General features: G+C 38.1%; 1 protein-coding gene across 1 annotated transcript in view; it reads right to left on the reverse strand.

Annotated features, from left to right (window-relative positions):
• LOC106878624 (protein IWS1 homolog) overlaps positions 1-9246 on the reverse strand; it is a 71330-nt gene extending 62084 nt beyond the window's left edge. The window contains exons 1-2 of the mRNA XM_089359121.1: positions 9226-9246; positions 2344-2501 (exon numbers count right to left, since the gene is read on the reverse strand). The gene's annotated coding sequence lies outside the window, so the exon portion shown is untranslated. The remainder of the gene's footprint in view (positions 1-2343; positions 2502-9225) is intronic.
• Positions 9247-10056: the final 810 nt, after the last annotated feature.

Below are 10056 nucleotides of genomic sequence, written 5' to 3' on the forward strand. Positions count from 1 at the left end.
AGTTGATAAATAAACTAACAAATAATGCTCTAAGATGTACACATTATCCAAGACACATGTTTCTCTGGTTTAAATGAGTTATAAATTGCAGTATGACCGGGTATTATAGTATATTATAGTATAATATTAGGTCTTAAGGCAGGCCATATCAATGTATAATTTACCAATAGCAGTTGTGATTTTTTGCTAAAGTTTCTAGAGATAATATAATATAGATTTCCATTGTAATATGTAATTGTTTATAATTAATAATATTACGAGGGGTTTTCTCCCTTTAATGGACCTTTATTTAAGGAGTTATTTAAGGAGAAATTTGAATATGAACTTGACTTAGAGACGATGTTTTTGGTGTTTACTTTTTGTTCTTTACCGTTTTCTCTGAAGATGTGTAAGGTAAATTATATATTTGACTTGAATTTGACAGTAAAATATAGCCTTATACAGAAATGTTGATATAGGAATAAATTTCAATAATAATGGATATCGACGTCAAAACTCTCTTTTAAATTTAAATTTTTGATATATAACCAAGGCGATCGATCCTTAAGGAGTCTACTTCAGACTTTTGCAGAGAAATCTCTTGCTATATTGGTAGCGATTACATGTTTTTCTCATCATCAACACATTGTGGAGATATCATCATAGGAATATATATATATATATATATATATATATAATTTAGACAAAGAAAAAAAAAACACAATTATTGGATTCATCAATGAAAATCCAGTTACATCATCATCATTGTTTAACGTCCGCTTTCCATGCTAGCATGGGTTGGACGATTTGACTGAGGACTGGTGAAACCGGATGGCAACACCAGCCTCCAATCTGATTTGGCAGAGTTTCTACAGCTGGATGCCCTTCCTAACGCCAATTAAATTAAATTGAATTTTTCCCTGTAAATTTGGATTTTTATCCCTAATATTATTATCATAATTATATATATATATATATATATATATAGAATAAGAATAGCCTGGGCAAAGTTTAGATAGAATAAGAATAGCCTGGGCAAAGTTTAGAGAGCTCTTACCCCTGCTGGCGACAAAGGGACTCTCACTCAGAGTAAAAGGCAGACTGTATGACGCATGCGTACGAACAACCATGCTACATGGCAGTGAAACATGGGCTGTAACTGCTGAGGACATACGTAAGCTCGCAAGGAATGAAGCCAGTATGCTCCGTTGGATGTGTAATGTCAATGTGAATACCCGTCAGAGTGTAAGTATCTTGAGAGAAAAGCTGAACATTAGAAGCATCAGTTGTGGCGTGCAAGAGAGACGATTGCGCTGGTATGGACATGTGGTGAGAATGGAGGAGGATAGCTGCGTGAAAAAGTGCCACACCCTAACAGTTGAGGGAACCCGTGGAAGAGGTAGGCCCAGGAAGACCTGTGGTGAGGCAAGACCTTCGTACATTGGGCCTCACCGAGGCGATGACTACTGACCGAGACCTTTGGAAATGTGCTGTGCGTGAGAAGACCCGGCAAGCCAAGTAAGATCGTTGCCAGTGCCCCTGGACTGGTTCTTGTGCGGGTGGCACATGAGATGCACCATTTTGAGCGTGGCCGTTGCCAGTACCGCCTGACTGGCTCCCGTAGGATTTTCGAGCGAGATCGTTGCCAGTGCCCCTGGACTGGCTTGTGCGGGTGGCACATAAAAGACACCATTTCGAGCGTGGCCGTTTTCGTGCGGGTGACACGTAAAAGCACCCACTACACTCTCTGAGTGGTTGGCGTTAGGAAGGGCATCCAGCTGTAGAAACTCTGCCAAATCAGACTGGAGCCTGGTGTTGCCATCCGGTTTCACCAGTCCTCAGTCAAATCGTCCAACCCATGCTAGCATGGAAAGCGGACGTTAAACGATGATGATGATGATGATGATATATATACATACATACATACACACACACATACATAAAAAGTGGGCATCTTTCAGTTTCCATCAACCAAATCTACTTACAAGGCTTTGGTCAGCTTTGAACTATACTAAAAGATACTTGGCCAAAGTCCCACAGAGTAAGTCTGAACCAAAAACTATGTAGTTGAAAAGTAAGCTTTTTACTATATAGTAACCTGGTACAAAAGTGTTTTTCTATAATTTCTCAATGGACAACATTTATGGGTCTTAATGTGTTTAACAACTGATTAATTTTCTTTTTTCTTTCTTTCATTTTGAATTTTATTGAACCAAAGTAAAAATACCAAACTTAGAAACAAAGGAAAATACTTGTGGAATGATATGAACTATGTAGTCTAAACTCTCTCAACCACTGTGCCATTTTAAAATAAATACAACAAAATGAAAATAAATGAGTCATCAGTTTCATATACTAATTTACCTTTGGATGGTTCATCTTCAGAATCAGATAATATTCTTTTAGTTGACTTTTGGGTAACTCTTTCAGCAGTTCTGCCATGAGACAGTTTATTATCTCCATCATCATCATCATCATCATCATCATCATCATCATCAGACTCCAGACCAGTTGATAAAACTCTATAATTAGTAAACCAAATAAATATATACATAACGAAATAGAGCATAAATGTCAATATAGAGAAAGAATATTGATTTTGACTAGCGCCAAATCAGACTCTACTAAAACAAAATCTTCAAGGCGACACCCCAGGATGACAACAGACTAATGACAGAAACAAGTGAAAGTTACCCACTATATTTGCACTTGTGCAAGTTCATTTTGCCAACTTCTCGACCTAAATTGCCATCTGCCAATGGATGAGAACATTTGTATAAAGAAGTGCTAATCACTTAATGCGGATAGAGCTTCCAGGAAAGGGAGACCCAGTAAGACACAGAATGAAATAGTGAAGGCTAACCTCAGGACCTTGAACCTCACGGAGGAAATAAGAAAAGAAATGGAATGATATGCAATATGCTGTTCTTGAGAGGACCTGCCCAGCTTGGCAAAACTGGGTTCTGTTGACCTGTGTGTGCAAATATATATATATATATATATTCACTGCTGTGCCCTTCTTCCAATTTCCTTTCTTTGAGATACCTCATCACCTCCCTAACTGTAGTGATATCACTTACTTTTCTTACTACCCAGAACCATTCCATTTGTTATCCACCCTTCATCCATTTAGATTGTTCTCTCCACCAACATTTGCATTATCACATCCACCTTTCTCACTCTCCTCATGCACATCGCCTGCCTCTCTTTCCCACCCACTTCTGCAACTTACCCAACATCATCTCCTTCTCATTCTTCTTTCTACTGATTTATCATTTATCATTACTATTTTGCTTCTAAGCACTGTCATCCCCTGGTGTAATCTCCCTCATGACTCTCTGCCTAACTTGATCCCTCCTATTGTTTCTTCTAAAATGCAAGTAATAATTAGCACCACTGCAGCAAGAAACCTGTTCTATCTTGGCCTCTTCTTCCATTCTTTTAATTATCTTTTGCCCCACTCTTAGCATAAAAAAAAACACCCAGTCCATGCTGTAAAGTGATTGGTGTTAGGAGTCATCCAGCCATAAAAACTATGCCAAAACAGACATTGGAGCATAATGCAGTCCATAGACCCATCCTGCCAAACCATCCAACACATGCCAACATGGAACATAGATGTTAGATGATGATGATGATAATGATTATGATAAGGAGGAGGAGAGCAATTCCCCACATTACAGAAGAACTGGGTTCCTCTAAGCCTTTCTGAAATGTGGAATTCATATAGCCCAAGAAAGGTAGCTTCTTTGATAACATGTCATCTGCTGGCCACTTTAACCCTTTTGATGACTTCAATGCTGAAGTTAGGTTAAATCACATTGCATGAGGCTAAATTATTGACAATCATGATGTTGGGTATGAAAATGTAAATGGCACATTAGCTTATCCACCTGTGTTGTCTGTCACCATGACATCACAAACACACCGTTTCCACAAAAAAAAAAAAATACAAAACAACCGGGAAACACCCATACAGTAAATATTTGCACCAACTTTAACACATAATTGTTTGTTAATATGAAAGGAAACGAATCAAACTTACTCATGTTTTTTATACTCTAAACCTTTGTTATGGGTTAAGTGTAAAATATAAATTCAGTAAAAGTGATATCTAATTAGAAAGCTGAAAGTAAGGCCCAAGCTCAACATACAAAAATTCAAAGCTTAAGATCAAACTTGAGTTTTAAACTGAACTGGCAGTACAAACAGATGAGCATAATCTTTGTGCTTATGACTTTTGGTCCCAAATCAGAAATAAAAGTATCAGTGTATCTCAGCAGTGATGGGACTTAACAAATATAAGCATCAAGATTGGTTTGATGACAATGTTACCTTCATTTGCAACAAAGTTCAATTGCATCTACTTTACAAGTCATGCTTTGAGGATAAAACATCTACAAAAAGAAGCTTATGTTGATATTTGAAAGAAGACTGGGTCAAAGTTTCATGAAATGAGCTCCTGATTGACAAGAATCTTTCAACAAAAATGACATGAGATCCTATCACAATGGGCTGAAGCAAGTTTAGGGACCACAACATACAGTGGTGGCCATATGAGGTCTAAGAATGGAACTAAGATACTCACAAACCCATCTAACCAGCTGAAATGATGAGCTGAACATTTTAGCCATGTTTTAAACTAACCTTCAACATTTAAAAAAGAAGGCCTTGAAAATCTGGAACAGCATCTGATAAATGAAGTATTGTTAGTAGCAATCTTCCTAACTGAAGTGGAAATGGCTATCATAAAGCTCTATGTGGAAAGAAACCCATAGCTGACTGTTGTTGGCACTCCGTCGCTTACGACGTCGAGGGTTCCAGTTGATCCGATCAACGGAACAGCCTGCTCGTGAAATTAACATGCAAGTGGCTGAGCACTCCACAGACATGTGTACCCTTAACGTAGTTCTAGGGGATATTCAGCATGATACAGTGTGACAAGGCTGACCCTTTGAATTACAGGCACAATAGAAACAGGAAGTAAGAATGAGAGAAAGTTGTGGTGAAAGAGTACAGCAGGGTTCACCACCATCGCCTGCCGGAGCCTCATGGAGCTTTAGGTGTTTTCGCTCAATAAACACTCACAACGCCTGGTCTGGGAATCGAAACCGCGATCCTATGACCGCGAGTCCGCTGCCCTAACCACTGGGCCATTGCGCCTCCACATAGCTGACTGTAATCCTGGTCTAATCTACAAACATAGCAGTATTTTGTTATTTCTCACACTGGAAAAAATTTTGCAAGTACTGTATTTGCTGATGTATAAGATGTATCTCTACTTTACAAATATATTTTGTGAAGAAAAACAAATTCAGTATGTTTCATCATAGGTTTGTTGAAAGATATTTCAAAGTGATTTTGGAGGTGAAAATATATGATTCTGTGTAGGTAAATACAATGTTATAACAGTATACTGGAATAAAATATAAAACCATAAATTTATCAAAATTAAACTGTATTATATAAGTACTGAATTTCAGTTGTATCAGATCAGTTGTAAAAGGGTGGGCTGAAAACCCATAGACTGACTATGAAGGAATGATGCTAGAGCTGTGAAATCTTGCATGCATTAATTTCAACTCTTCTTATTAATAACTGCATTGTTCCCTTTCAGGGAAACAGACATCTGAGTATTCAAAGAAGACTTCAAAAGTAATAAGTAGCAACTTCTCTTGAAGATGAACAGAATTTAGCATTGTGGTATCCAGTAACTGCAGAAAGAGGGTTTAGCCCCCCCAAGGACATTCATACTGACATGGTTGCTACATTGGAGGATGACTCTCCAGCTTTAGCAACAGTGCAAGAGTGGGCAGCTGAATTTAGGAGGTGATGGGAGAGTCTTGAAGATGACCCAAGGTCTGAACGTCCTGCAACTACCACTACTGAGGAAAACATTGATCATGTTAAGCACATGGTGATGGCTGACAGGTGACTGACTATAAATCAAATAGCCTAGCTATTAGCATACCCTGTCAGAGAATTGAGAATATTCTGCACAATGAATTTGGCATGACAAAAGTTTCTGCTTGGTGGGTGCCATATCTTCTGACCAGGTTGATTACATGACGGGAAAATCTGACATTGGTTGAGGCAGATCTAGCTGGTTTACTTGAACATTTCCTAATGCAGGATGAGTATTGGGTTGATTACTTTGAGCCAGAGACAAAGAGACAATCTGTCTCTGTCTCAAAGTAATCAACCCATGCAGTGGAAACATCCCTCTTCACCTGCTCTGAAGAAAGCCAAGATCATTTCATCTGCAGAGAAGGAGATGGCCTCAGTTTTTTGGGATGCAAAAGGTACTGTGTTTATTGACTATTTTCAAAACAAAGGCTAGATCATCAATGGAAAGCATTATGCCAAACTTGAAGCAGTTATGAAAGATTATCAAGACCAAACGCCCAGGAAAACTGATGAAAAGAGTCTTGTTTCATCAAAACAATGCTTCAGCACATAAGTTCCTAGTTTCAATGGATGCTGTGCATGACTGTGACTTTGAAATGATTGATTACCCTCCCTATTTTCCTGATTTGGCTCCATATGACTGTCAACTGTTCCCCAACATGAAAAAACATGCAGCTAGGAAATAGTATTGCAATCATGAGGACGTCATATCATTGATGACGTTCTGACCAACAAGATGAAAGCTTCTTCACCAATGGGATCCAAGTACTGCAACAATGATTGAAGAAGTGTGTGGACTGCAACGGAGACTATGTTGAAAAATAAATCTTATTTGGTCACATTCCATGACAGTAGTTTGGTCAGCCTATGAACTTTTCGGCTGACCTTTGTATGGTTGTTTCTATTTTAGTCAGGAGAATATCCATACAGGATGTAGAGCTCATATTTCTGGCTATGATGTTTTAAGTAACTGTGACTGATCATGGTTACCAATATAGTACAAAATTAACAAAGCAAGCTTTACTCTGTAAAAAAAATAATGGTGGGGGGCAGGTACAGTGGGGGAAATAAATATTCGTACATGTCCAAATTCTTTATTTATTTAATTTCTAATGAACATAAATGGGATATACCAATACTATATTTGCATACTCATGCTTAAACTAAGAATATGCAAAAGAACTGTTGAAAACAGAATAAGATCCGGTGCACCACGCAAGATTTCCCCTAGATCTTTAAGAAAAAGGAAGCAAAGAATCGAAAAAAATGCAATGATCACAAGAAAAGAGTTTCAAGAAGATTTGTTAGCTTCAGGGACTAGTGTTACACTATGAACAATCAGCAATGAACTTCAGAGGAATGAACTGAAGTCAGGCTCTCCTAGAAAGACTCCACTGTTGACTAAAAGGCATGGAGAAGCCTGTTAAAAATTTGTTTGTGAACATAAAGATAAATCTGACACATTCGGGGAAAATGTTCTATGGAAAGACAAATTGAAAAGTGAATTGTTTGGACGAATTTTGCGTAGCCATGTTTGGAGGAAAGATGGTACTGCCTATTCGCCGAAAAACACAATTTCTACCATAAAGCTTGGAAGTGGCAACATCATGGTGTGGGGGTTTTTCTCTGCAAATGGCACTGGCAATTTACATGTGATAGATGGTAGAATGAATGCAGAGATGTACCAAAATATTTTGAACAATAATTTATGGGACTCTGTAGAAAAGCTCCAGCTTTGTGAAGAGTGGGTTTTACAACAGGATAATGACCCTAAGCACACGGTGAAGTCTACCAAAAAATGGATTGTCGATCACAATATAAAATTATTAGAATGGCCAAGCCAGTCACCTGACTGGAATCCCATTGAAAATTTGTGGCATCATTTGAAAATTAAAATTCATTCAAGAGCCCTAACATGCATTCCAGATTTGAAGAAAATTTGTCAAGAAGAATGGGAAAAAATTCCTAAAGAAAGATGTGAATCATTGATTAAGAACAACAAGAAGAGGTTAGTTGAAGTGGAACTGGATAATGGTGATGCTACGAAGTATTAAATCACAATTATCGATTGTTCTGTACGAATATTTTTTTCACCCCTGAATATTTATAATTGAATATAAATTCCTTAGTTACTATAATTTACTAGTTTCTTTTGCATATTCTTAGTTTATGCATGTGTATGCAAATATGGTGGTATTGGTATATCCCATTTATGTTCATTAAAAATTAAATAAAGAATTTTGACATGTACGAATAATTATTTTCTCCCCACTGTATGTCTGGTTGACAAAATATACATATTAAAACACTGGTGCTTTAGCTAATGAGCCAAATGTGTTATGAACACACTGTCACAGTAAAAGGGAAAGTTGGTCTCCAGTGACATAGAACAGTGACTAACATGTTTGCATTTGAATCTGCTAAAACACATTAAGAGTGAATATTCAAATCACTGTTTCAGATCTTTCTATAAAGTGCAAATAACAATTTTTTATTGTTTCGCAGATGTAAGCACTGATCAGAAAACAGTTTGTTCATTGAAAATTTAAATAAAGCAAGTGGCTTGTTTAGGCTCCAGTGATCCGAGTACTTCAGGCTGTCTTCCTGGATCTTCCTCCTCCACGGGTTCTCTCCTCATTCAGAGATCATCACTTCTCTATGTAGCTGTCTTCATACATTTGCATCACATAACCATACAGCACAGTTTTCTCTCTCTCAAACTGGATATGATGCCTCTTATACCCAATAATTTCTTTGTCAGTGTTCATCTTTCACTACCATTTAATAGCACCGATTCGACAGTTGCAATGAACAGCTTAATTTCGATTCACCTGGGTAATTTGCAGTTTCAGAATGTTATTTTGTGACAGGCTATCTACGCTTGTTCCTTCCTGATCTTAATGTCTGCTTCGAAACTGCTCACCCAATCCCCTAAATGCTTGAAATTTTCAACAACATTCAATTTAGAACTGCTCAGAGAAAACAGTTTAGCAGCACTTGATTGGTTGAAAGACATGTATTTGGTTTTCTTGACATTTGCATGCAGTCCAATTTTGGCAGCTGATATTTCTACTCTGCAGAGCAGCTGTTGTGCTTGGTCTATTTCATCAGGTCTGTGATGGTTACTGCTGGTATATAAGGATGCTATGAATGGCCCTAAATGTGAAATGGCAGCAACATATGACAAACAAATGCCTTTAATGAGACCTATTGAAAGTTAGCGAGAAGATCAGCAAAAACGGATGCAACTGTCTGGTCATTGCATGTGCCACCCTCAACTAAAAATATCCAAATTATTCTTGTGGAACTGTAAGAAGAGGAAAATATCATCACACTTACTTCAACAACTTGATTGCAGACACTGGCCTAGAATGTATCCAGGAACTCAAGGCAGTGATGTTGGACCGAAAAGTGTTGTGGGTGAACATTGTTGCTGTGGCCCGGGTTGGAACCTGGTCATAATAAATATATCTATAGCCAATTTTATTCTCAACACATTTACACTTAGCTGCATATCCACACTAGCATTGCACATCCAGTGAAGCATGCTGATTTCATTTCTTTACATGTCCTCTGAAGTCACTGCCCATGTTTCCCTACCATATAGCATAGTTGTTTGTACACAAGCATCATAAAACCTGCCTTTCCCTTTGTTACCAAAGATAAGAAAAAGTTTGCCAATGTTCTGCGCCGTGAGGACCAAAGACTTGAAGTATTTTGTGTAGCAAGACAGTGTGTGAGAGAGAATCGTGATGTCGTGGGAGAGAAATGTGTTCGCATGGATTATGGTACACTTGCACTAAACGAGGCTGCAAAGAAAGAGGTTTGGAGACGCCACTATGAAAGGTTGCTTAATAAAGAGAATGAATGGGAGAAAGAGAGTCTGCCGAATGTCGACCCAACAGAGGGGTCAGCTATCCAAGTTGACAGTACCATGGTAGATAAAGCAATTAAGAATATGAAGACAGGGAAAGCCCCCGGCCCATCAGGAATCACTGCAGAGATGCTCAAAATATCTGGCAGAGTCAGCTATAGCCTAGTCACCCATATTGTTAACCAGGTGATACACGAAGGAGTCATACCCAATGACTGGTTAGCAGCACCATAGTCAACTTCTGCAAAGGTAAAGGTGACGCTTTAGATACACATAATTACAGAGGTATCAAGTTA

This window comes from Octopus bimaculoides, chromosome 10 (genome assembly GCF_046866305.1).
Source record: "Octopus bimaculoides isolate indiv1 chromosome 10, ASM4686630v1, whole genome shotgun sequence".
Lineage (NCBI taxonomy): Eukaryota > Metazoa > Mollusca > Cephalopoda > Octopoda > Octopodidae > Octopus > Octopus bimaculoides.